Genomic DNA, 26,266 nt, shown 5'->3' with positions numbered 1-26,266 from the left:
AGTAAATAATCCAAAACATTTCTCCAAGAAGAAACCAGAGGCCAGAGGGGGTATCAGGGATCACAGCGTGCTTTATTCAAATGTCCACAGCGGCGGCGAATGCATTTCGGCCATATCGGCCTTCCTCAGCGCCCAGCGCTGTTACGAGTCCTGCACCAATGTGCTCCTTCCTGCTCCAGTGATGGCTCGCACACAATGCCCCTCCCCTTTATGCTGTCGGCACACCTGAAGATGTTCGTGAAGGTGAGCGAACTTCAAATCCCAACATGCACTGTGGCGGCAGGCTGGGTAGGTGGCGTAGGGTAGTGGGTTTTGACAATGGGTCGGTGCGGGCATGCAGAAGGGTGGTGTGGGGAACCTCTGAACAGGCGAAGTCCACAGCCGCTGCCCCGAGTCCCCTCGTGCCACAGCAACCAGTTGCCACAAGACTGCGAATAAACAGGGGCTACCAAGTAGAGGCATCCCGCCCCGTTGAGCTAAAATAGCTCGGTCCGCTCATCCCGGCTCGTGGTTCCTGGTGGTCAACGGATTATTCGATACCTCGATGTCACAAAGCTGCGAGCAGCCGATTGCCAGTGTTAATCCGTGACGCTTAGTGCTGCAGGGCCATCTGTATACGCCTCTGGCCAGCGTAGTAAATAATCCAAAACATTTCTCCAAGAAGAAACCAGAGGCCAGAGGGGGTATCAGGGATCACAGCGTGCTTTATTCAAATGTCCACAGCGGCGGCGAATGCATTTCGGCCATATTGGCCTTCCTCAGCGCCCAGCACTGTTACGAGTCCTGCACCAATGTGCTCCTTCCTGCTCCAGTGATGGCTCGCACACAATGCCCCTCCCCTTTATGCTGTCGGCACACCTGAAGATGTTCGTGAAGGTGAGCGAACTTCAAATCCCAACATGCACTGTGGCGGCAGGCTGGGTAGGTGGCGTAGGGTAGTGGGTTTTGACAATGGGTCGGTGCGGGAATGCAGAAGGGTGGTGTGGGGAACCTCTGAACAGGCGAAGTCCACAGCCGCTGCCCCGAGTCCCCTCGTGCCACAGCAACCAGTTGCCACAAGACTGCAAATAAACAGGGGCTACCAAGTAGAGGCATCCCGCCCCGTTGAGCTAAAATAGCTCGGTCCGCTCATCCCGGCTCGTGGTTCCTGGTGGTCAACGGATTATTCGATACCTCGATGTCACAAAGCTGCGAGCAGCCGATTGCCAGTGTTAATCTGTGACGCTTAGTGCTGCAGGGCCATCTGTATACGCCTCTGGCCAGCGTAGTAAACAATCCAAAACATTTCTCCAAGAAGAAACCAGAGGCCAGAGGGGGTATCAGGGATCACAGCGTGCTTTATTCAAATGTCCACAGCGGCGGCGAATGCATTTCGGCCATTTCGGCCTTCCTCAGCGCCCAGCGCTGTTACGAGTCTGCACCAATGTGCTCTTTCCTGCTCCAGTGATGGCTCGCACACAATGCCCCTCCCCTTTATGCTGTCGGCACACCTGAAGATGTTCGTGAAGGTGAGCGAACTTCAAATCCCAACATGCACTGTGGCGGCAGGTTGGGTAGGTGGCGTAGGGTAGTGGGTTTTGACAATGGGTCGGTGCGGGCATGCAGAAGTCTGGTGTGGGGAACCTCTGAACAGGCGAAGTCCACAGCCGCTGCCCCGAGTCCCCTCGTGCCACAGCAACCAGTTGCCACAAGACTGCGAATAAACAGGGGCTACCAAGTAGAGGCATCCCGCCCCGTTGAGCTAAAATAGCTCGGTCCGCTCATCCCGGCTCGTGGTTCCTGGTGGTCAACGGATTATTCGATACCTCGATGTCACAAAGCTGCGAGCAGCCGATTGCCAGTGTTAATCCGTGACGCTTAGTGCTGCAGGGCCATCTGTATACGCCTCTGGCCAGCGTAGTAAATAATCCAAAACATTTCTCCAAGAAGAAACCAGAGGCCAGAGGGGGTATCAGGGATCACAGGGTGCTTTATTCAAATGTCCACAGCGGCGGCGAATGCATTTCGGCCATATCGGCCTTCCTCAGCGCCCAGCGCTGTTACGAGTCCTGCACCAATGTGCTCCTTCTGGCTCCAGTGATGGCTCGCACACAATGCCCCTCCCCTATATTCTGTCGGCACACCTGAAGATGTTCGTGAAGGTGAGCGAACTTCAAATCCCAACATGCACTGTGGCGGCAGGCTGGGTAGGTGGCGTAGGGTAGTGGGTTTTGACAATGGGTCGGTGCGGGCATGCAGAAGGGTGGTGTGGGGAACCTCCGAACAGGCGAAGTCCACAGCCGCTGCCCCGAGTCCCCTCGTGCCACAGCAACCAGTTGCCACAAGACTGCGAATAAACAGGGGCTACCAAGTAGAGGCATCCCGCCCCGTTGAGCTAAAATAGCTCGATCCGCTCATCCCGGCTCGTGGTTCCTGGTGGTCAACGGATTATTCGATACCTCGATGTCACAAAGCTGCGAGCAGCCGATTGCCAGTGTTAATCCGTGACGCTTAGTGCTGCAGGGCCATCTGTATACGCCTCTGGCCAGCGTAGTAAATAATCCAAAACATTTCTCCAAGAAGAAACCAGAGGCCAGAGGGGGTATCAGGGATCACAGCGTGCTTTATTCAAATGTCCACAGCGGCGGCGAATGCATTTCGGCCATATCGGCCTTCCTCAGCGCCCAGCGCTGTTACGAGTCCTGCACCAATGTGCTCCTTCCTGCTCCAGTGATGGCTCGCACACAATGCCCCTCCCCTTTATGCTGTCGGCACACCTGAAGATGTTCGTGAAGGTGAGCGAACTTCAAATCCCAACATGCACTGTGGCGGCAGGCTGGGTAGGTGGCGTAGGGTAGTGGGTTTTGACAATGGGTCGGTGCGGGCCTGCAGAAGGGTGGTGTGGGGAACCTCTGAACAGGCGAAGTCCACAGCCGCTGCCCCGAGTCCCCTCGTGCCACAGCAACCAGTTGCCACAAGACTGCGAATAAACAGGGGCTACCAAGTAGAGGCATCCCGCCCCGTTGAGCTAAAATAGCTCGGTCCGCTCATCCCGGCTCGTGGTTCCTGGTGGTCAACGGATTATTCGATACCTCGATGTCACAAAGCTGCGAGCAGCCGATTGCCAGTGTTAATCCGTGACGCTTAGTGCTGCAGGGCCATCTGTATACGCCTCTGGCCAGCGTAGTAAATAATCCAAAACATTTCTCCAAGAAGAAACCAGAGGCCAGAGGGGGTATCAGGGATCACAGCGTGCTTTATTCAAATGTCCACAGCGGCGGCGAATGCATTTCGGCCATATCGGCCTTCCTCAGCGCCCAGCGCTGTTACGAGTCCTGCACCAATGTGCTCCTTCCTGCTCCAGTGATGGCTCGCACACAATGCCCCTCCCCTTTATGCTGTCGGCACACCTGAAGATGTTCGTGAAGGTGAGCGAACTTCAAATCCCAACATGCACTGTGGCGGCAGGCTGGGTAGGTGGCGTAGGGTAGTGGGTTTTGACAATGGGTCGGTGCGGGAATGCAGAAGGGTGGTGTGGGGAACCTCTGAACAGGCGAAGTCCACAGCCGCTGCCCCGAGTCCCCTCGTGCCACAGCAACCAGTTGCCACAAGACTGCGAATAAACAGGGGCTACCAAGTAGAGGCATCCCGCCCCGTTGAGCTAAAATAGCTCGGTCCGCTCATCCTGGCTCGTGGTTCCTGGTGGTCAACGGATTATTCGATACCTCGATGTCACAAAGCTGCGAGCAGCCGATTGCCAGTGTTAATCCGTGACGCTTAGTGCTGCAGGGCCATCTGTATACGCCTCTGGCCAGCGTAGTAAATAATCCAAAACATTTCTCCAAGAAGAAACCAGAGGCCAGAGGGGGTATCAGGGATCACAGCGTGCTTTATTCAAATGTCCACAGCGGCGGCGAATGCATTTCGGCCATATCGGCCTTCCTCAGCGCCCAGCGCTGTTACAAGTCCTGCACCAATGTGCTCCTTCCTGCTCCAGTGATGGCTCGCACACAATGCCCCTCCCCTTTATGCTGTCGGCACACCTGAAGATGTTCGTGAAGGTGAGCGAACTTCAAATCCCAACATGCACTGTGGCGGCAGGCTGGGTAGGTGGCGTAGGGTAGTGGGTTTTGACAATGGGTTGGTGCGGGCATGCAGAAGGGTGGTGTGGGGAACCTCTGAACAGGCGAAGTCCACAGCCGCTGCCCCGAGTCCCCTCGTGCCACAGCAACCAGTTGCCACAAGACTGCGAATAAACAGGGGCTACCAAGTAGAGGCATCCCGCCCTGTTGAGCTAAAATAGCTCGGTCCGCTCATCCCGGCTCGTGGTTCCTGGTGGTCAACGGATTATTCGATACCTCGATGTCACAAAGCTGCGAGCAGCCGATTGCCAGTGTTAATCCGTGACGCTTAGTGCTGCAGGGCCATCTGTATACGCCTCTGGCCAGCGTAGTAAATAATCCAAAAGATTTCTCCAAGAAGAAACCAGAGGCCAGAGGGGGTATCAGGGATCACAGCGTGCTTTATTCAAATGTCCACAGCGGCGGCGAATGCATTTCGGCCATATCGGCCTTCCTCAGCGCCCAGCGCTGTTACGAGTCCTGCACCAATGTGCTCCTTCCTGCTCCAGTGATGGCTCGCACACAATGTCCCTCCCCTTTATGCTGTCGGCACACCTGAAGATGTTCGTGAAGGTGAGCGAACTTCACATCCCAACATGCACTGTGGCGGCAGGCTGGGTAGGTGGCGTAGGGTAGTGGGTTTTGACAATGGGTCGGTGCGGGCATGCAGAAGGGTGGTGTGGGGAACCTCTGAACAGGCGAAGTCCACAGCCGCTGCCCCGAGTCCCCTCGTGCCAAAGCAACCAGTTGCCACAAGACTGCGAATAAACAGGGGCTACCAAGTAGAGGCATCCCGCCCCGTTGAGCTAAAATATATATATATATTGCAACAACATAATATAAAAATGCCGGTTTTTACGAAGGACCGCCGCGGAGTTAAAGCCCTGAACTACCGGCATTGGTGGATATATACATACATATATATATATATATTTAGTAGAATAATGCACGGATAAATAATGATGTTAAATTATTTATTAATGATACGATGAGAAGATAACAGGGCATTTCTGGTTTCAAAAGCATTATTGCACCTTATTGCTGATATTTGCACATAAATGCAATTTGCACATAACTACTGGGAATTTGATTCCCTATAGGTTTGACCAGTACAGTTTTTGCGTATTTTGCACAGTAATTAAAATGCACATGCACTTTATTACATCTCCAAGTACTGTAAACCGGGATGCCCAAATCATTTGTACTTTATATGTATTTCACTGAGATTTTAAAATGGTATTTTACAAATGATAAATCGTTATGAATGAGAATAACATTTTCCCCTACTGTCTAATGCACAATGAATTATGAGTAATTTACCGATATTTTAATGTGACGAAAACATGCAAATATATGACCTGAATGTTTTTAAATATTCCGAAGGGAGCGTCATGTATTTTCCCCAAATATGTCTTCCCTTTCCACACTTTTTTAGCCCTGACACGTGATGTTGTTTAAATCAACTTTGGGCCCTATAAAAGACTGAGTTGTATTTGGATCACTGTCATGTGAACAAGGCTCACTGAGAGCCGAAACGTCATGCGCTAACTTGTACTGAGTAAAGAATTTGCACTAAATTGGTCCGTGTCTGCGTATCCTTGCCTGGGGGAATTCCTGAGCGAACGGAGTAAAGACGCGGTATCTTGGATATATATTTATATATATATACCTGGGTCTTCCTCGTCTTCTTCGTTCTTTTTCAAGTTTGTGAAGCGGGACGAGCCTTGCAGTATGTATATATATATATATATATATATATATATATATATATATATATATATATATATATATATATATATATATATATGTATGTATAGCGGCTACTTTAAATACGTCAATATGGCACGCCTCTCATCAAAAGAAGACGGTATCGAAATCGCAAGTGCGCCCATGCGAATGTGGCGGCCATCTTAGAAAGCATAAAATTATGCAATTTCAAAGCAGTATATTATTAATACTGCAGCCAATCATGCCGTGTATCGGCATATCTGCCGCTCAGGCTGGTGTAACCTTACTATAAAGCCGTGGATCGGCATGTCACCAGCTACATTCATTTGCGCCCTGCGATTTCGCCCCGTAATTCAGGATGTATAATACACATTTCTGTTCATAGACATGTCATAAATAGCATCATCAATATTAATCATGATATCATAGCAGCAACATCAATTCATATGAGGTGAAGGAACAAGTATCTCAAATAAGTCTCTCGTGGTACCATACCATATAACATACAGAGTGAAAAAGGTCAGAATGGTAAATGGCAAAGCAAAGGACAATTAAAATTGATAGAGGTTCAGGGTAATTTGTCCATGATTCATTCATTTTCCTAAGTGTACCATCATTTCTTCTCCGCTGTTCATCCCATATGGATGTTTCGTTTGCATGTCTATAATATAGCGGGATTCCAGTCTACGTAGCCTCAACAATCTATCCCCTCCCCTAGGATTAATCGGAACATGATCTATGCCAAAATACTGTAATAGATCCCTATTACTCTGATGTTCCTTGGCAAAGTGCCGTGCCACCGGATAGTTCACATCTTTATTACTGATGGCACGTTGGTGTTCCAAGATTCTCATCTTTACATTATTAATTGTGCTGCAAATATATTTAAGACCGCATGGACATGTCAGGCAGTACACAACATAGGGGGTTTGGCATGTGATGAACTTCGCTATTTTCCTAGGTGTTTGTAAACCAGGAATATTATATGTCAGGACCCGTTTGCTGTTTTCACAGGCTTTACATTTGGCACACGGAAAGAATCCTTTCATGTCTTTTAGAGTGTTACTTTTCTTAGATTTTGGGGGCATAAGGTGACTCTGTACCAATTTGTCTTTTAAGGAACTCAGTTTACGGAAAGTGATTAGAGGGCGACTGGGGACATCTCGCCCTATAATAGGGTCCAGGCGTAATATATGGCAGTTTTTAGTCAATATCTTTCTCAGATGATTCGCATCATTTGAGAAGGTAGTTATCATCCTGAATTTGTTGCTAATCTCTGATTGGTCTGTTTTTTCTTTTGCCTTTAGCAGACTCCTTCTTGGTATCGAGGAATGGTCTAGAGATTGCGAAGCAAAGCGTGTGGGGTAAACAGGCTAAACACAGGAAGGCTTCCCTGTGTAGTTTCGCCATTGGACATGTGTGACGAAGCGAATCGCCGTGAGGCGGCACTTGACATTTTTAAAAAACGCACAGTAACAGCCTTGCCGAACACGGGAGACGGAGGAGCAACAGCCCGGAGCTCACTGCAGAATTTATTTCTAAAATTAGAAAGATGTACTGAGAGGGAGATAAGAAAGTGGTGGGAGGCCACCTCCCTCCAGAGCTATATGGATGTTGACAGGGTCTCGAGGGGCTTGCGTATTTACACGGTCCCCGCCTACGAGAACCCTGACCCCCAATTGTTGGAACAGTGGGCTGAATTAACAGCCGCATCCTGTAAAGCCATGTTGGATCTATTAGTCAAGTTCGCGTGGAGTGACAGGGCGAAAATAATGGAGGAGATTAATAACTTGGAAAAGGAGATTGCAAAGGACAATGACAAAACGAAACAAGAACAACTACGAGAAGAAATGAAGAAACGTCTAGTCAAGTATGAACTAAAAATCAGACACAGAAAACAAGAAAAATATGAAAGGGATGAACGAGATCATGCTTTGGGACACATTCTTACTTTCTCAAAGAAATTTGATGCTCCACGAAAGGCACTGAGTAAGAAGAAAGAAACAATGCCCGCAGCACGTGTCGAAACCTCGGAATCAGAAGTAACTGAGGGGGAGCAGTCGGGCAATGAAACGGCATTAACATCCAAAACAGTATCAAAAAGCCCTTTTTATTTGGAGTTCAATCTTATACGCCAAAGCTGGCTGAGGGGAGGGAAATCAAGACCTCCAGAAAACGAAGACGTACCCGAAGAGGAGGTTGGAAGGGGAAGAGGAAGAGGGGGAACAAGATCTCAGAACCCTCACAAGAAGAGGGGCAATCGATGGTGATCCCTGATTCCAACCTTACAATTATCAACCTGACGGATAAGAACTTGACCAGGGAAGAGGAAGACACCTTGCAGTTGGGTCTAACATTCTGCCCCAGCGATAAACTGGAATACACACAGACCAGAATAGACCTCTTCAAGTTGGTCCGTAAAATCAAGTTACATAAATTCTTCGCATTAAAACCCTCCAGCACAGAAGTGAAAAAACGGGGGAAAAAACAACGAGACAAATGACTGATACTTTGAGCGCGAAGGATCTCAATCTTATAGAAACTCTGACAGAACTACGAACAGAACAAGATTTGGAGACATATGATGATCCAATAATGAGAGCTAGGAGAGTCAATATTGAACAGCAAGCCCCTGCAACTGACTTCAAGGCACCGTCACAATTCAATCCGCAAATGCCATACGATGCCAACGACACCTTTTCGGATGCAGTAATAGAGGACTTAATGAAGTTTAGGACCACTGGGCGGAAACACACTCTCCAAAAAAGCAACCTCTCTGAAATTCAATCAAAAATCATATCGGATATCAGTAATAACGCTGAGATCATTGTGAAACCTTCGGACAAGGGAGGAAATATTGTCCTGCTCTCTAGAGAACAATACTGTCAAGAATCCCTCCGTCAATTAGAGGACGTAAAATGTTACATGAGAACCAACAAAGAGGAGTATGTCCAAAGTATACAAACTTACCACGATCTACTGAACAAATGGCGTAATAGATCGATGCTGGACACAAATGAATATTCTTGAGAAATCATGAACCAATAACACCGACTTTTTACCAATTGCCGAAAGTGCATAAAAACCTCCACTTACCACCAGGGAGACCGATTGTCTCGTCAAAGGGAGGACTCACTGAAAATCTTTCAACGTACATCGATTCATTTCTTGCACAATCGGTTGTCAATTTAAGGTCTTATGTAAGAGACACGAAAGATTTCATTGAACAAATAGAGAACATCCAATGGGACGACACATATGTACTCATAACCCTCGACATTACACGTTTATATACTTGTAATCAGCATGATCAGGGAGTCGAGGCAGTAAGATACTTCTTAGAAAAAAGAGCAATGAAGTATACTGAACATGGGGTAATGTTGATCGAACTACTTGAATTCTGCCAGACACACAACATTTTTCTGTTCCAAAATGACCTTTATAAACAGATCTCAGGGACAGCGATGGGCACCTGCTTCGCCCCCAGCTACGCAAATTTATTCGTGGGCTGGTGGGAGGAGCAGGTGGCCCTGGGAGGTGACAATGCTAAATGGGCAGAATATGTAGTTGTGTGGCGTCGTTACATAGACGACCTTTTTCTAGTATGGAGGGGCTCCTTCAGACAGGCAGAGGATTTCATTAGGGATCTAAACAGAAACAACCTGAATTTGAAATTTACTAGTGATCTAAGCAGGGAAGAGGTGCACTATTTAGATCTGAGAGTCTTTGTAAATGAGGGGAAACTTGAAACATCACTATATAGGAAACCCACTTCGGGCAATAGCATATTACATGCCAAGAGTAGCCATCCTGGAAACCTGATCCGCAGTATACCCTATGGTGAGTTACTCAGACTCCAACGTAACTGTTCAAGGGACTCTGATTTCATTAGTACAGCCAAGGAATCTATTATTAGATTTAAAACTAGAGGCTATGACTCTACTCTCCTTGAGAAGACCTTTGACAGAGTCCGTAAAATACCCAGAAGGAGTCTGCTAAAGGCAAAAGAAAAAACAGACCAATCAGAGATTAGCAACAAATTCAGGATGATAACTACCTTCTCAAATGATACGAATCATCTGAGAAAGATATTGACTAAAAACTGGCATATATTACGTCTGGACCCTATTATAGGGCGAGATGTCCCCAGTCGCCCTCTAATCACTTTCCGTAAACTGAGTTCCTTAAAAGACAAATTGGTACAGAGTCACCTTATGCCCCCAAAATCTAAGAAAAGTAACACTCTAAAAGACATGAAAGGATTCTTTCCTTGTGCCAAATGTAAAGCCTGTGAAAACAGCAAACGGGTCTTGACATATAATATTCCTGGTTTACAAACACCTAGAAAAATAGCGAAGTTCATCACATGCCAAACCCCCTATGTTGTGTACTGCCTGACATGTCCATGCGGTCTTAAATATATTGGCAGCACAATTAATAATGTAAAGATGAGAATCTTGGAACACCAACGTGCCATCAGTAATAAAGATGTGAACTATCCGGTGGCACGGCACTTTGCCAAGGAACATCAGAGTAATAGGGATCTATTACAGTATTTTGGCATAGATCATGTTCCGATTAATCCTAGGGGAGGGGATAGATTGTTGAGGCTACGTAGACTGGAATCCCGCTATATTATAGACATGCAAACGAAACATCCATATGGGATGAACAGCGGAGAAGAAATTATGGTACACTTAGGAAAATGAATGAATCATGGACAAATTAACCTGAACCTCTATCAATTTTAATTGTCCTTTGCTTTGCCATTTACCATTCTGACCTTTTTCACTCTGTATGTTATATGGTATGGTACCACGAAAAACTTATTTGAGATACTTGTTCCTTCACCTCATATGAATTGATGTTGCTGCTATGATATCATGATTAATATTGATGATGCTAATTTTGACATGCCTATGAACAGAAATGTGTATTATAGAACCTGAATTACGGGGCGAAATCGCAGGGGGCAAATTAATGTAGCTGGTGACATGCCGATCCACAGCTTTATAGTAAGGTTACACCAGCCTGAGCGGCAGATATGGCGATACACGGCATGATTGGCTGCAGTATTAATATACTGCTTTGAAATTGCATAATTTTATGCTTTCTAAGATGGCCGCCACATTCGCATGGGCGCACTTGCGATTTCGATACCGTCTTCTTTTGATGAGAGGCGTGCCATAATGACGTATTTAAAGTAGCCGCTGGGCGGCGTTTTGTGTAAACACTGATAAAGGACTCACGTCCGAAACGCGTCTGTCTACGGCGAATGGCGAAATAAAGAAATACTTGCCTGTACCCTGGGAGTGCTAAACTTTGTTTCTAACAAATGGAGTCTGAGCTACAATTTTAAACGCGGGTACCGTCGCGTCTGAAGCACCCGCTCATGAGTGACTCGTGATTCACGGTACAACAGGAGCGCTGATATATATATATATATATATATATATATATATATATATATATGGCAGGTAACTCCAACATAATCCTCGTACCCAGAGGAAGAAAGAGCGCGGACCACCAAAGCTTCATTTTGCAATTAGTTTATTGCCGTGTGAGGTGTTGTGGAAGCTATATATATATATCATGTGACCAAGGCCTCTGTGAAGGCCGAAACGTTATGCTGAGGTGCGCCTTCTCCACGATTGAATAAACTTGCTCACCTGCACTTGGGTCTCCTCTTTTTCTGCGCCGTTGGTATCCGTGACTGGGCTCCAGGCGAGAGAAAATTGAGATTGTTTCATATAAATACACATATATATATATATATATATATATATATATATATATATATATATATATATATATGTGTGAAAAGCAAACGCCCAGGAGCTTGAAGGTTGCATGAAAAGGCCGGAGGGCAGAGCGAGGTCGTGTTCTTTCCCAAGCTCCTGGGCGTTTGCTTTAGCCATATATTTGCTTTTTTCACATATATATATATATATATATATACATATATATAAAGTATTTCAACTCACTGTGATCAAGCTCTGCTTGTCAGAGCGAAAGGCGTCATGGAGGGCAGCTGCCCGTAATTGCATTGAATAAAGTATTATGACTGCTTGCACTCTACAGTGTTTGATGGCCTGTCATTGAGCATCCTGTATTTTTTCGGGGAAGAGGTCGTTACCTGCTTTTGCCGCCTGGGATTCAGCGGCTCAGGATTTCTTTGGAATATATATATATATATATATACTTCCAGCGTCCCGACTCGGACCGCCCTTGACAGCCTGAGTGTTTCCAACTGTTGAAGCGAATATCTATCCACCAGCTCCACGTGGGCTGGTGGGAGGAACATGTCCTCAGGTTTGAGCACTCATCTTTCTGGAACAACAACATTGTGAAGTACATGAGGTATATAGATGACATTTTTATCATTTGGAGAGGTAGTATGGAAGATGCAAAGTCGTTTGTTGAAAGCATTAACATGAATAACTCCAACCTAAAGTTCACCGCTGAAATAAGTAGGAACAGAATCAGTTTTCTGGATGTGTCGGTTGAGATAGTGAATAACACTCTCACTACGAGCCTTTTCAGAAAAAGCAGGGCAGGAAATACTATCCTACATGCGCAAAGTTTCCACCCACAACACACTATCAGGGCAATCCCCTATGGGGAATTCCTTAGAATACACAGAACATGTAGTACGGTGGAACTCCGAGATCAGCACCAGGAAGAAGCCAAAAAACGGTTGGAAGCCAGGGGCTATAAAACCAGCACCTTGAATAAAGCTATGACAAAAGCCAACAAGCTTGATCGAAACTCGCTGTTGGGAGCATCCCATATGGACCCTCAAGTAACTAACCCAACAAAGAGCAGCAATGACATTAGATTAATCACTGGCTATAGTCGACAAGCTCGCCAGATTTCGAGTTTGGTAAGGAATCAGTGGCCTGTGATTCTAACTGATCCTGTACTTAAGGATATCTTACCTAACAAACCCACAGTGACATACAGAAGGGCATTTAGCATGCGCAATGAACTGGTTTCCAGTTCTCCAGAAATAGTCAAAAATGATGACTGGTTGTCACCCCGTAAGGGTTTCTACCGATGCATCTCATGCCGTGCATGCCATTTTGGCATCAACACTAGATCTTATCTGACCCCCTTTGACCCCAAACCTATCACCATCAAAGCCCACTATACCTGCAGAACAGAATTAGCAGTGTATGTTCTAACTTGCACATGCAATTTGAGATACATTGGAAGTACCAAATTGCCTGTTTATCAACGCATTCTCCAGCATCTTAGGGCTATTGTTAATTGTGATCAGAGCTGCCCTGTAGCACGACATTTTGATCAATATCACAATAGGAACTTGTCTCAGCTCAATTACTTTGTAATAGACGCTGTGAGAACATCTAAAAAAGGTGGTGACTATGAGAAAACATTGAGGCAGTTGGAGTCAATGTACATCATCAAACTTAACAGTAAAACCCCTGGAGGTCTGAATAAGGGAGAAGATCTAAGTAATTTTCTTTAAATGTGCCAAATGCCATTAAACTTACAGTATGTGGTTTTAGGTACCAACTAAAAAACTCCATAGATAAGTATATACCAACTCCCGATTCAACATCATGAAATAAATCGATCAGATTCTGAACCACTTTGTCAAACTAGTAAGCAAATAGGATGTGATTTAACATCCTAGGCAATGAATTTCAAATATCACGAAACTATTGTAGAAAGATTGATTTCTAAGGTTTCATGCATTTTCATTTTTATTTCTCATATTTATGTTTACTTGGATTTATCCGCACACTACATAAGCTGTCAAAACAAGACTGGTCATTGACACTTTGTCACTCCTTCACCATTATTAAACGAGATTTGTTTGTTTTCATTATGATGGACAACTATTACTATGATTAATTGGTTTAAATAGATAACATTTGGAAAAATTATAGGAACATATTAAAGGACTTCTGAGCATTTGTTCTTATAGAAATTATGTCAATGATAAAGAATCAACTGAATAGATAGTTTGGTCTTTAAAATTGTTTTTTGAAATTCCCACTAAATCGTGTTTTTCAGAAAATTAGATGGACTTTGCCTGTCACCATTGTGTATTTGTACAGTTAATGTTTAATTAGCGTATTTGTACGGTGAACGTGTTAATAGTGTTGACATTTGACAATAATAATTTATGTATATATCACTTTCCACAAAGATTTATGTTTGTGGATACTCATATGAAGTACCAGTATATTTACTAGTATTGTTGACTAGGCAAAGATGGCCTCCACATTTGATTTCATTTTTGTTCTTATGACAATCTAAAAGTCCTTTCATGATGTTTACCATTCGCATTTGGGCGCCCTTTTTCCAAATTAACTCTGTATTATTTAAATGCAAGTGAGTCCATTTCACCGCCAACAGTGAGCAAGGGCGGCTACGCCCGAAACGCGTCTGTTCAACGTTCTCTTTTGTGTACCCCTGCACTTTATGTTTTGAAAATAAAAACAACAAGCATTTACAATGCAATGGTTTTGCCTTTGTTAAAGTTAGAGCTATTGGCATTGCTCTTGACATTTTTTTTATTTATGTTTTTTTAACATAAATAAATGGCATTGTCATTTACAATAGCAGGGCAGGGCACAGGGAAGGGGGGAGAGGAGAGACGAAGGAGAGCTGCGGGCTCAGGGAAGGGGGGCGAGGAGAGACGAAGGAGAGCTGCGGGCTCTTGTTGTAATGCTTGCATAGATGAGTTGGTGGATGCACGCACTCACTGTCACTCTGCACTCACTGTCACTCTGCACTCACTGTCACTCTGCACTCACTGTCACTCTGCACTCACTGTCACTCTGCACTCACTGTCACTCTGAACTCACTCTGCACTCACTCTCACTCTGCACTCACTCTCACTCTGCACTCACTCTCACTCTGCACTCACCGTCACTCTGCACTCACCGTCACTCTGCACTCACTGTCACTCTCACTCTGCACTCACTCTCACTCTCACTCTGCACTCACTGTCACTCTCACTCTGCAATCACTGTCAATCTGCACTCACTCTGCACTCAGTCTGCACTCGCACTCACTGTCACTCTGCACTCACTGTCACTCTGCACTCACTGTCGCTCTGCACTCACTGTCGCTCTGCACTCACTGTCGCTCTGCACTCACTGTCGCTCTGCACTCACTGTCACTCGCACTCACTGTCACTTGCACTCACTGTCACTCGCACTCACTGTCACTCGCACTCACTGTCACTCGCTCGCACTCGCACTCACTCGCACACACTGTCACTCTCGCACTCTCTGCACTCACTGTCACTGTCGCACTCACTGTCACTGTCGCACTCACTCTGCACTCACTGTTGCTCTCGCACTCACTCTGCACTCAGTCTGCACTCGCACTCACTCGCATTCACTGTCACTCGCACTCACTCGCACTCACTGTCACTCTCACACTCTCTGCACTCACTGTCACTGTCACACTCACTGTCACTGTCGCACTCACTCTGCACTCACTGTTGCTCTCGCACTCACTCTGCACTCAGTCTGCACTCGCACTCACTGTCACTCTCGCACTCTCTGCACTCACTGTCATTGTCGCACTCACTGTCACTGTCGCACTCACTCTGCACTCACTGTTGCTCTCGCACTCACTGTCACTCTGCACTCACCGTCACTCTGCACTCACTGTCACTCTGCACTCACTGTCACTCTGCACTCACTGTCACTCTGCACTCACTGTCACTCTGCACTCACTGTCACAAACACGTTGCTCGGGGCATTTGTTGACAAAGCAAAGCAGTTCCATTAAGTGTCAAACAGGTATGGAGCAGGTTTGCTTTCCCATGTATGTCTGTATTTGAGGTGAGTTGCATGAAAAAGATGCATCACCTTATCAAAGAGGAACTCCAATAGCCCCCAGCACCTCCCTTTGCCAGGAGGATGTGAACTCCTACACAGAAGCAGGGCAGAGTCCTCCATGCTGGGCCCTTGGCCCAGGATAGAAGGAGACGCATTCTATGGAGAATGACAATGTGCTAAATGTGGACCCTGCCCCAGACCTGACAAACAACACCTACATCTGACCTCGGGGATTTGTCCTCGGGCCCCAGAGAATAAATCCGACCCTGTCTGAAGCCTTAGGCCGGTCAGCAGGTCGAAAGCAGCAGGGCCGTCATCCCATGCGGATGTCAACAGTGGAAGTGCGCAGTTTTTCTGTCGACCTAAACTTCTACCACGTGTCCCCTCCACTCCAAAATCTAGGGGGGGAGGGGATAAATCCCTTACGCTTCCTGTTCCCATCAACGAAGATAGTCAGAGCAGTCACAACAGACACACATGGACATGGTCATACACGAGCAGTCACCGAGCAGGAGCTCACACAGACGTGTAGGCGCACACAAACCGGCGGTGTCACCAGCAGCATTGAAGTTTGACAACTCGTCTGGACATCGTTTAACAATAGTATTAGACAGGGGGCTTCTTGCAGACAGTCACAGGGCCTCGAGAAGAACCACCCATAGGTCCCCGACAGACGTTCGTAGTCTTTACGGTCTATGGGGGCGGACATTTCCAGTGTCCTGCGGATCCTGCTTTGGAGGTGTTTATGGGATGGGGAAAGAGACGAACACCCCCACCCCCCACCTTTTTTTTTTTTATTCAGTCTTGGTACACGCACTCTTCCTGCGCGCTGGGTTTGCCCTAGTTGCCTCCAAGTTATGAGCACGAGGGGCAAATATGAGTGTATCCAGACCATTCAATCCTTGGCCTCTATTTAGAAACAAGAACCTCCCACCCCGCACCCCCCCCACACACACACACTTCTTCGGGCAAGAAAGTCGTGCCAGGGAATTCCAAGGTTAGGAGACAGAGACGACTGCTGACATGACACCGTGCCAGCCCCTCCGCCTCGCCTCCTCCTGCTCTTCCTCTTTTTACCTCACCGGATCGTACCCGCAAGAACCTTATCTGTTTTGGGAGTCGCTGGGCCTCAACCCTCCGCGCTGCCAGATGTTCCTCAATGCCACTCCCTTGCCTACATGTTTGTTGTCCCTGGCCCTTCGGATTGTGGCAAGCCCTCAGCCCACCCTCCCACCCACTCTCACGTGACCAGCCCCTCTGACCACCCTCCTACCCACCCCTCCAGAACCCAGTTTGTCCGCCCAGGTTCCCAGTCACGTAGCAAGCGTGACACGAACTATAGCTTAAGTGAAGAACATTGCCTACGAAAGTCCGCGCTATATAAAATTGCATAAATAAATAAAAAAATAATCACCAGTTGCTTTACACACGTACACACTAATTTTGTTATGTACAGGCAGATTAAGTGATTTGCTCAGAATCACAGGCTGTTGAGTGTCGCTGCCGACACTCAAACTCTGTTCTACAGCTTCGAGGTTGACCGCTGTAGCCGTTAGGCCACATCCTGGTAAACCTAACCTCAAAGGAGCAATGTTTTTTGCAAATAATATTTACAACACAATATTTACGTCAGGTGATAATTTTGTTATCGATACTCTGACATACAACCAATCTAGTGCCGTCCCGTTAAATTCCTGTAGGACTAAAACAGGCCCCTCCAGTTGATATTAAACACAGCCGAGACGCAAGAACACAGAAAGCGTGTTCATGGATGGCCCCAATAAAGCAATGTATGCCATACGCAATAAACGGCATCTCGGTAGGATTTTGTCCAAATGTTCCATCTGCTTCAAGGCACCTCTCGATCATATGGTGGCCGGGTCTCACTTTGCGTATGTCAATGGTTTGCATTTCTTTCCTGTGTGTATGCCGTTAGTGGGTGAAAATGTAAATGGAGCCCTCCGCGGTGTTGTGGCCTACCACGCCAAGCCAAAGGCAACGTGTGGAGGACAGAGCGGCCTCGACGGCTAGGGTACAAGTCAACAGCAAACATTGAAAATAGATATATTTTGCCTTTAAAGCTCTTTGTGGTCTTGTGCTATTCAGTTGACCGCATTTGAGCCTCTATTCCTAGGTAGACGCTGAGATGTGGAAGGCTGAAAGACGATTACAATAAAGAAGAAAATAAGCAATTTTAGAAACGACGCCAGAAACTGGTCAGTAATGACTGCTCTTATAGTGTTCCAATGTTTACCGCACTATATTATTGCACTCACGCTGTATTGGAATATATCGGACACGTCTTTGTTTGTAGGCCTGAAGCCTCCCTGTGGCTGGCACGTGACGCTGTGTCACTCGTACCTGGAAGGGGGGGGGGGAGGGGGGGGCATGACGGAGGTCACTCCGACGATAATGAACTCCAGCACACCGGACCCCGCGCAGGGCTACTGGACGGTGACGCGTCCTCATCAATTATCCCTCATTGGAATCCATGATGCGTGGCCTTTGTACTCAAATCAACCTCGGCAGCAGAAAGGCTACGACCATACAATACCGCCTCGGCCGACAGCCGATTATTACAGCAGCGGGGAATAACACACGGAGTAAGGCCCCCAGAGCCCGTCAGAAGAGATAATAACGAGGCGTACTCAAGTACCACCCACAGACGGGTCATAATTACACACAGATCACCCAAGACAACGCCATCTGTGCAGCGCGCATGCAGCACGCGCGCTCTCCAAAGGGGGTGTTTTCTCCGTGTCCGCGTCTATTTTGCAGTCCTTTTCATACTGCGGTGACACCAATTATAAAGTGTTGTGGCAGCGCTGGCACCGCCTCCTGCGCTCCGGCACAGATACCGCAATTCTGGGACTTTCTGAAGAGCGCCCAGGCACCCAGAGCTCGTGCAGGTGCTGCAACACCACAAGACCGAACTTGGGTCTGGGAACAACCTGGAAGAGCAGGAAGGCGGGTGCCGGCTCAATGCCGGACCAGATTCGGGGGCGTTCCTGAGGGCTTTTGGCTGACGTGGCGTGACGTCGCCAAAAGCCAAAAATTCTCGGGAACGCCCCCGAATCTGGTCCGGGATTGACGGACAGAGCCCTCTCCCAATGGCTAGCCACCATTTATGGAGCTAGCCAATGGGAGGAGGGGGCGGATACCCAACTCCACACACAGATATCATTAAGTTTTTCCTAGCGCATGCGTACTTCGTACGCATTTGCTAGGCAAAACCTAAAAACTACCTAAAGACTGGCTTTGGACCGTGATTCTGTGTCTGCGCACTGGCGAAAGTGCTTTGGACGTCTCGGTGCACCGTAACCGGTTGGAGGTGTATAGATACAGGACGTGGTCGGTTCCTGTTTGCGCAGACCCTTTTCCGTGAAGTTTGGCTGATTAAAGAAACGGACCAGAAAGGAAATTTTGTTCGGAACGAGCAAGTTACGTCAGCCCCCTGTGTAAGAGGTTTACACGAAGCGAGCTTCCGACAACCGAGTGTGTTTCTGTGGAGGAATCCGTTGGAGGACGGAGGAATCTAATGAGGAACCCGGAACTGTCGGGAAAAGACGCCGTGATACCCTGAACAGGTTGGAAAGGTGTCCTACAAGCCAGCGGTAAGGAGAGACATATTCCATTGTGTCATTCCCTTGAATCGTTTATAACAAGTGTGCATAACCAATTGGGGTCAAAGGAGAATGTCGGAGGAGCGGGAACGGGAGGAGGCGTTCGATCAGCTGTTTTTGAATTTGCCAAAAGTTACACAAAGTGGTGATACGAATAAAAACAAGAACATTGAAACAGAAAAAGACAATGATGTTAAAAAACTATTAAAGGAGTTGGAAAAACACATGAGGAGCGAGCTTACCAAATGGTGGGAGATCCGCTCACTAGAAAAATATCATGAAGTAGGCAGGGTCCCACGAGGCTTAAGAATCATGTTAGTTCCTAGTTTCGAAAACCCGAACCCCATGCTTCTCAAAGAGTGGGCAGAGAGCAATTTAGAAGCCTCTATGAGACTGCTATGCCTTTTGGTCAAATATGCAAAAATTGATCGTGACAAAGATCTCACAGAAATTAAACGCATCAATGAAGAACTCGCCAAAGAGCGATTTTCAAAAGATGAAGCATTAATCGAACAAACACGCAAAGACATTAAAAAACGTTTGAGTAAACACGAAGGGACAATCAAGACTAGGAAAGTGTACAAATTCGCCCGTGATGAGCAAGATTACAAACTGGGTCAAATATATACGTTTGCACGGAAGTATGATCACTTATGGAAGCAACGGGCATCGGGAAAAAGTGTGTCCAAACAAGCACAAGTTCCACCACAAGCACAATCCACATCAGTAGATTTAGGCGACTCCATCGCCACAACATCCAATGAAAGTTTGGTGCCGACCAGCGAGGATTCTGACAGTGGAGCCCCAGGTACAAAGGAAGGGGATTTGGGTCAATTAACCCTAAGAGAAGAGTTGGAATTTGTGAGATTGCAACGGAAAAGCACTCTACGCTCCAGAAACGTGCAAACAAGCAACTCAGGAATGCAAGGCGGAGACAACGCAGGAAATGCGCAAAAAGGAAGAGGACGACCACAGAGAAAAAGGAATTGGAAAAACAACAAACAATAAATGACAACACCATCATCAACCTCACGGATGTCGAACTTGATCAGGCAGAAAGACAACTTCTAACTTTGGGACTCTCCTACTGTCCGGAAAGCAATTTCAACTATGGCAACACCAGAGTGGATGTATTTAAATTCATCAGAAAAATCAAATTGCGTAAATATTATGCGATCAAGGAAAGATCTGGAACAATGAAAAAATCCACAACCACGGTCCCTGCCGCAAAGAGAAGTGGCTTGCAGGTAAAAGATATCTCTCTAATGAAAACCATGCACTCATTACGCAAAGATGAAACATCCTCCAACAGTACTCAGGATGTTGCCGAAGATGCAGATGTTGATTTGGGACAAACTGAGGGTAGTCCATTCAAATTGCCATCAACTTTCATTCCAATAATGCCCAAAGACGCCATAGATATATATGCGGAACTCATAACTGATGGTTTAAAAACATTGAACATACAAACCAAAAAACAGCAAGGTTCAACCAATATCAATATGAGACCATACAATGAACTAATGAGAAAACTGAAAACCAACCAAGCAGTAATTGTCAAACAATCCGACAAGGGTGGAAACATCGTGCTTTGGGACAAAAAACAATATATGGAAGAGGCTCACAAACATCTTAATGACGCAGTATGTTATGCCCAAATTGACTTCAAAACCGCCAAATCCATCCAACAGGCATATCAGAAAGAACTCAATGGGTGGAAACGGGAGGGTCTTTTATCTAGGGATGAAACAAAGTTCTTACACAAAGAACATCCAGTGTTACCTAATATTTATTTCATCCCTAAAGTATATAAGGGAGTCTCACCTGTCCCGGGGAGACCAATAGTCTCTGCCATCAATAGCCTATTTGAGAACACCTCAAAATATATAGACCACCACTTGCAGGATTTTGTCACCAGTCTCCCTGCCTATATCAAAGACTCAACGGAATTTCTTAGGAACATCAACCAATGTGATTGGTCAGCTCACTATTTACTAATGACAATGGACATTGCTAGTCTCTATACTAGTATTTCACATTCAGATGGCCTTAGAGCCATCAAGTTCTATTTGGACAAAAGACCTGTTGAGTTATATAAACACAATTCTATGCTAATTGCTATGATAGAACGTTGTCTTCACAACAATGTTTTCCTTTTTGACAACAAGGTCTATAAACAATTGAGGGGTGTGGCCATGGGGGCATGTTTTTCCCCCAGCTACGCGGGGCTCCAAGTGGGCTGGTGGGAGGAACATGTCCTCAGGTTTGAGCACTCAGCTTTCTGGAACAACAACATTGTGAAGTACATGAGGTATATAGATGACATTTTTATCATTTGGAGAGGTAGTATGGAAGATGCAAAGTCGTTTGTTGAAAGCATTAACATGAATAACTCCAACCTAAAGTTCACCGCTGAAATAAGTAGGAACAGAATCAGTTTTCTGGATGTGTCGGTTGAGATAGTGAATAACACTCTCACTACGAGCCTTTTCAGAAAAAGCAGGGCAGGAAATACTATCCTACATGCGCAAAGTTTCCACCCACAACACACTATCAGGGCAATCCCCTATGGGGAATTCCTTAGAATACACAGAACATGTAGTACGGTGGAACTCCGAGATCAGCACCAGGAAGAAGCCAAAAAACGGTTGGAAGCCAGGGGCTATAAAACCAGCACCTTGAATAAAGCTATGACAAAAGCCAACAAGCTTGATCGAAACTCGCTGTTGGGAGCATCCCATATGGACCCTCAAGTAACTAACCCAACAAAGAGCAGCAATGACATTAGATTAATCACTGGCTATAGTCGACAAGCTCGCCAGATTTCGAGTTTGGTAAGGAATCAGTGGCCTGTGATTCTAACTGATCCTGTACTTAAGGACATCTTACCTAACAAACCCACAGTGACATACAGAAGGGCATTTAGCATGCGCAATGAACTGGTTTCCAGTTCTCCAGAAATAGTCAAAAATGATGACTGGTTGTCACCCCGTAAGGGTTTCTACCGATGCATCTCATGCCGTGCATGCCATTTTGGCATCAACACTAGATCTTATCTGACCCCCTTTGACCCCAAACCTATCACCATCAAAGCCCACTATACCTGCAGAACAGAATTAGCAGTGTATGTTCTAACTTGCACATGCAATTTGAGATACATTGGAAGTACCAAATTGCCTGTTTATCAACGCATTCTCCAGCATCTTAGGGCTATTGTTAATTGTGATCAGAGCTACCCTGTAGCACGACATTTTGATCAATATCACAATAGGAACTTGTCTCAGCTCAATTACTTTGTAATAGACGCTGTGAGAACATCTAAAAAAGGTGGTGACTATGAGAAAACATTGAGGCAGTTGGAGTCAATGTACGTCATCAAACTTAACAGTAAAACCCCTGGAGGTCTGAATAAGGGAGAAGATCTAAGTAATTTTCTTTAAATGTGCCAAATGCCATTAAACTTACAGTATGTGGTTTTAGGTACCAACTAAAAAACTCCATAGATAAGTATATACCAACTCCCGATTCAACATCATGAAATAAATCGATCAGATTCTGAACCACTTTGTCAAACTAGTAAGCAAATAGGATGTGATTTAACATCCTAGGCAATGAATTTCAAATATCACGAAACTATTGTAGAAAGATTGATTTCTAAGGTTTCATGCATTTTCATTTTTATTTCTCATATTTATGTTTACTTGGATTTATCCGCACACTACATAAGCTGTCAAAACAAGACTGGTCATTGACACTTTGTCACTCCTTCACCATTATTAAACGAGATTTGTTTGTTTTCATTATGATGGACAACTATTACTATGATTAATTGGTTTAAATAGATAACATTTGGAAAAATTATAGGAACATATTAAAGGACTTCTGAGCATTTGTTCTTATAGAAATTATGTCAATGATAAAGAATCAACTGAATAGATAGTTTGGTCTTTAAAATTGTTTTTTGAAATTCCCACTAAATCGTGTTTTTCAGAAAATTAGATGGACTTTGCCTGTCACCATTGTGTATTTGTACAGTTAATGTTTAATTAGCGTATTTGTACGGTGAACGTGTTAATAGTGTTGACATTTGACAATAATAATTTATGTATATATCACTTTCCACAAAGATTTATGTTCGTGGATACTCATATGAAGTACCAGTATATTTACTAGTATTGTTGACTAGGCAAAGATGGCCTCCACATTTGATTTCATTTTTGTTCTTATGACAATCTAAAAGTCCTTTCATGATGTTTACCATTCGCATTTGGGCGCGCTTTTTCCAAATTAACTCTGTATTATTTAAATGCAAGTGAGTCCATTTCACCGCCAACAGTGAGCAAGGGCGGCTACGCCCGAAACGCGTCTGTTCGACGTTCTCTTTAGTGTACCCCTGCACTTTATGTTTTGAAAATAAAAACAAAAACTACCGAAAGACTGGCTTTGGACCGTGATTCTGTGTCTGCGCACTGGCGAAAGTGCTTTGGACGTCTCGGTGCACCGTAACCGGTTGGAGGTGTATATATATATATATATATATATATATATATATATATCTCCACAAAAGGGTCCAAGCATGCAGACGCACACTATCAGCGGGTGCTCAGCGCAAGGGTCGAACCCAGACCCGTATTTCATTTACATGTTATCCAAAAGACGCGGCACTCAGGGGAAGTTCAGATGTTCAAAAAGGTTTTTATTTAATCAAGCTCAACCGACGCGTTTCAGCCTCCACGGCTTTGATCATGGTAGGTGAGTCCCTTCTTTGTTGCACTTTTTATACCCCCACATGATCTTAGAATGTTGGATTGTGGGTATCGTAGTGCACAAGTTCAGAGAATGTTCTTGTCAATTAAAAAAGGGGAAGATTACATGTTGTTTGTACACAGGGTGACATGTCTAATCAAACTCTAAACATTTGGATATAGTATCCTATTTAGTAGCAAAAAAATGTCAATCATAAAGTAATGGTATAGTACACCATTTAGTTATTCATTGGCATCATTGATATTCTCTATAGCGTGAAGACAACATAAAGCACTAACATATGAGAGCGAAGCAAGTAATAATAAGTTTAGACCCCTGAGAGAAAAGAAAAGGGAGGAAAAAAAACGGAGGAAAAAAAAACAGAAGAAAAGGAAAGAAAGAAAAGGAAAAGAAAGGGTGGAAGAAAAGGTTAAAGGAGAAAGGGGGGAGAAGAGAAAAAGAGAAGGAAGAAAAAAGGGGTTCTAAACATTTCTTGTGGCTTGTCAGAACAAACTTCTCATTCTAGATTAATAGATCTTTTAGGATATTATATCATTGTCTATTCGAGGTGAACGGCAAGTTCCTCATCAAAGTTCATCCCTCTCGGCATCTTTGTCTCCAACCGGATGATATATCGGGATTCTAACTGGCGTAGTTCCCTTTTTCGATTTCCACCGCGTTCATTGGGCAAGATGGTGTCAATCCCATAGTATTGCATGGCCCGCCAGTCGCCGTTATGGCAGGCAATTAAATGTTTAGCAGTAGCATAAGCCATGTCTTTATTCTTCACTGCTCGAATGTGTTCCAGAATGCGCTTCTTTAATGGGCAGATTGTGCTGCCTATGTATTTTTGACCGCATTTGCACTCTATAACATACACAACGTACTGTGTTGTGCATGTTATTTTCTGTTTCACTTGTATTGTATTGCCATTGGGTTCCAGAATTGATTTTGTATTTTTCCCAATCTTACAAGCCTTGCAAGAGTTACACTTTGTGAAGCCTTTTCGTTGTTCTTCTAGCCAATTCCCCTGCTCTTTTACCTCGAAATGGCTGTTTACAAGAATATCTTTCAAGGATCTTGTTTTCCTATATGTCATTGTAGGTTTGGTACCAATTAATTCTCCTATGTCTGGGTCTTTTGCAATCAGATGCCAGTGTTTCCGCATTTTGCTCATAATGGCACCGCTTTCTTTACTGTATGTCGTTACAAATCTCGGAATTGATTGGGCCTTTTGTTGTTCTACTTTACTTTTAGGAATCAAAGTTTCAATCCTTGGTATACCATCAATTTTTTTCTTGTTTTGCGACAATGTATGGTTTTGGTATCCTCTTTCCTTAAATCTTTGAATGGTTTCCTGCATTTTCTCTTCCGCATCTTCTGGTTGGGAGCAGTTTCGTTTCATACGCATGAGTTCTCCAAAAGGAATATGATGTAAATAATAAGAAGATCACAGGAACAGGTAAGCTGTATGAAAGCTTTATTGCAGCACAGATACAAGTAGGTCAACCCCTCATCCGACCAGAGCTCCAACTGCCAACAGGGCGAAGGAGAACTCCAGAATCAAGAACACACAAAGAGATCTAGAGTGCTGGGCCGAGAGAGGAGCAAAGCACTGTACAACATATCTTCCCTCTTTACAAGAAAAGAAAACACAAGAAAGGAAAAGGAAATACAGGAAAGGGAAAAGATTAATGTACATAGTCATTCAGATATACGGGTGGTCGGCGAGAGCGGGGGCTTCTCAACCTGACCTCAGAAGAGGAAGAGGAAGAAGAAGAAGTGGGAACAAGAGGGACAGGAGCAGAATCAACCGAAAAACCACTATGTGTACATAAAGATGTGGAAGCATCTCCACTACCCACCTCCCCCCGTCCAGTTGGCAAAAGGATGGGAGAAGAACTACTGCCAGAGGACAAAAGATAACCATTACAACCACCAAGCCCAGTAGCAAACAGGTCATCAGAAGAAGAATCTTTCCGCTTTTGGTAGAGTGCTACTCTCCTATAGTTCCAACTTTCCCCATTAGCCAGGACAATGAAATGTGGAAAAACTTTCTTAACTCTGTAGGGACCCCTAAATTTACTAAGTCCCTTAGCATGCCTACCTGGCTTAACCTTAACAAGGTCACCCACTGAGATGGGTAAGGGAGTGTTGTTTTGAGCTAGGGGTACCTCACTGCCAGAACCCTTCAGCCAAGCGGGGGTTAATTTAGACACAGGTGCACGCCCACGCATTAGTTCAA

Source organism: Lissotriton helveticus, chromosome 5_1 (genome assembly GCF_964261635.1).
Source record: "Lissotriton helveticus chromosome 5_1, aLisHel1.1, whole genome shotgun sequence".
Taxonomy (NCBI): Eukaryota; Metazoa; Chordata; class Amphibia; order Caudata; family Salamandridae; genus Lissotriton; species Lissotriton helveticus.
This window is presented reverse-complemented; position numbering follows the sequence as displayed.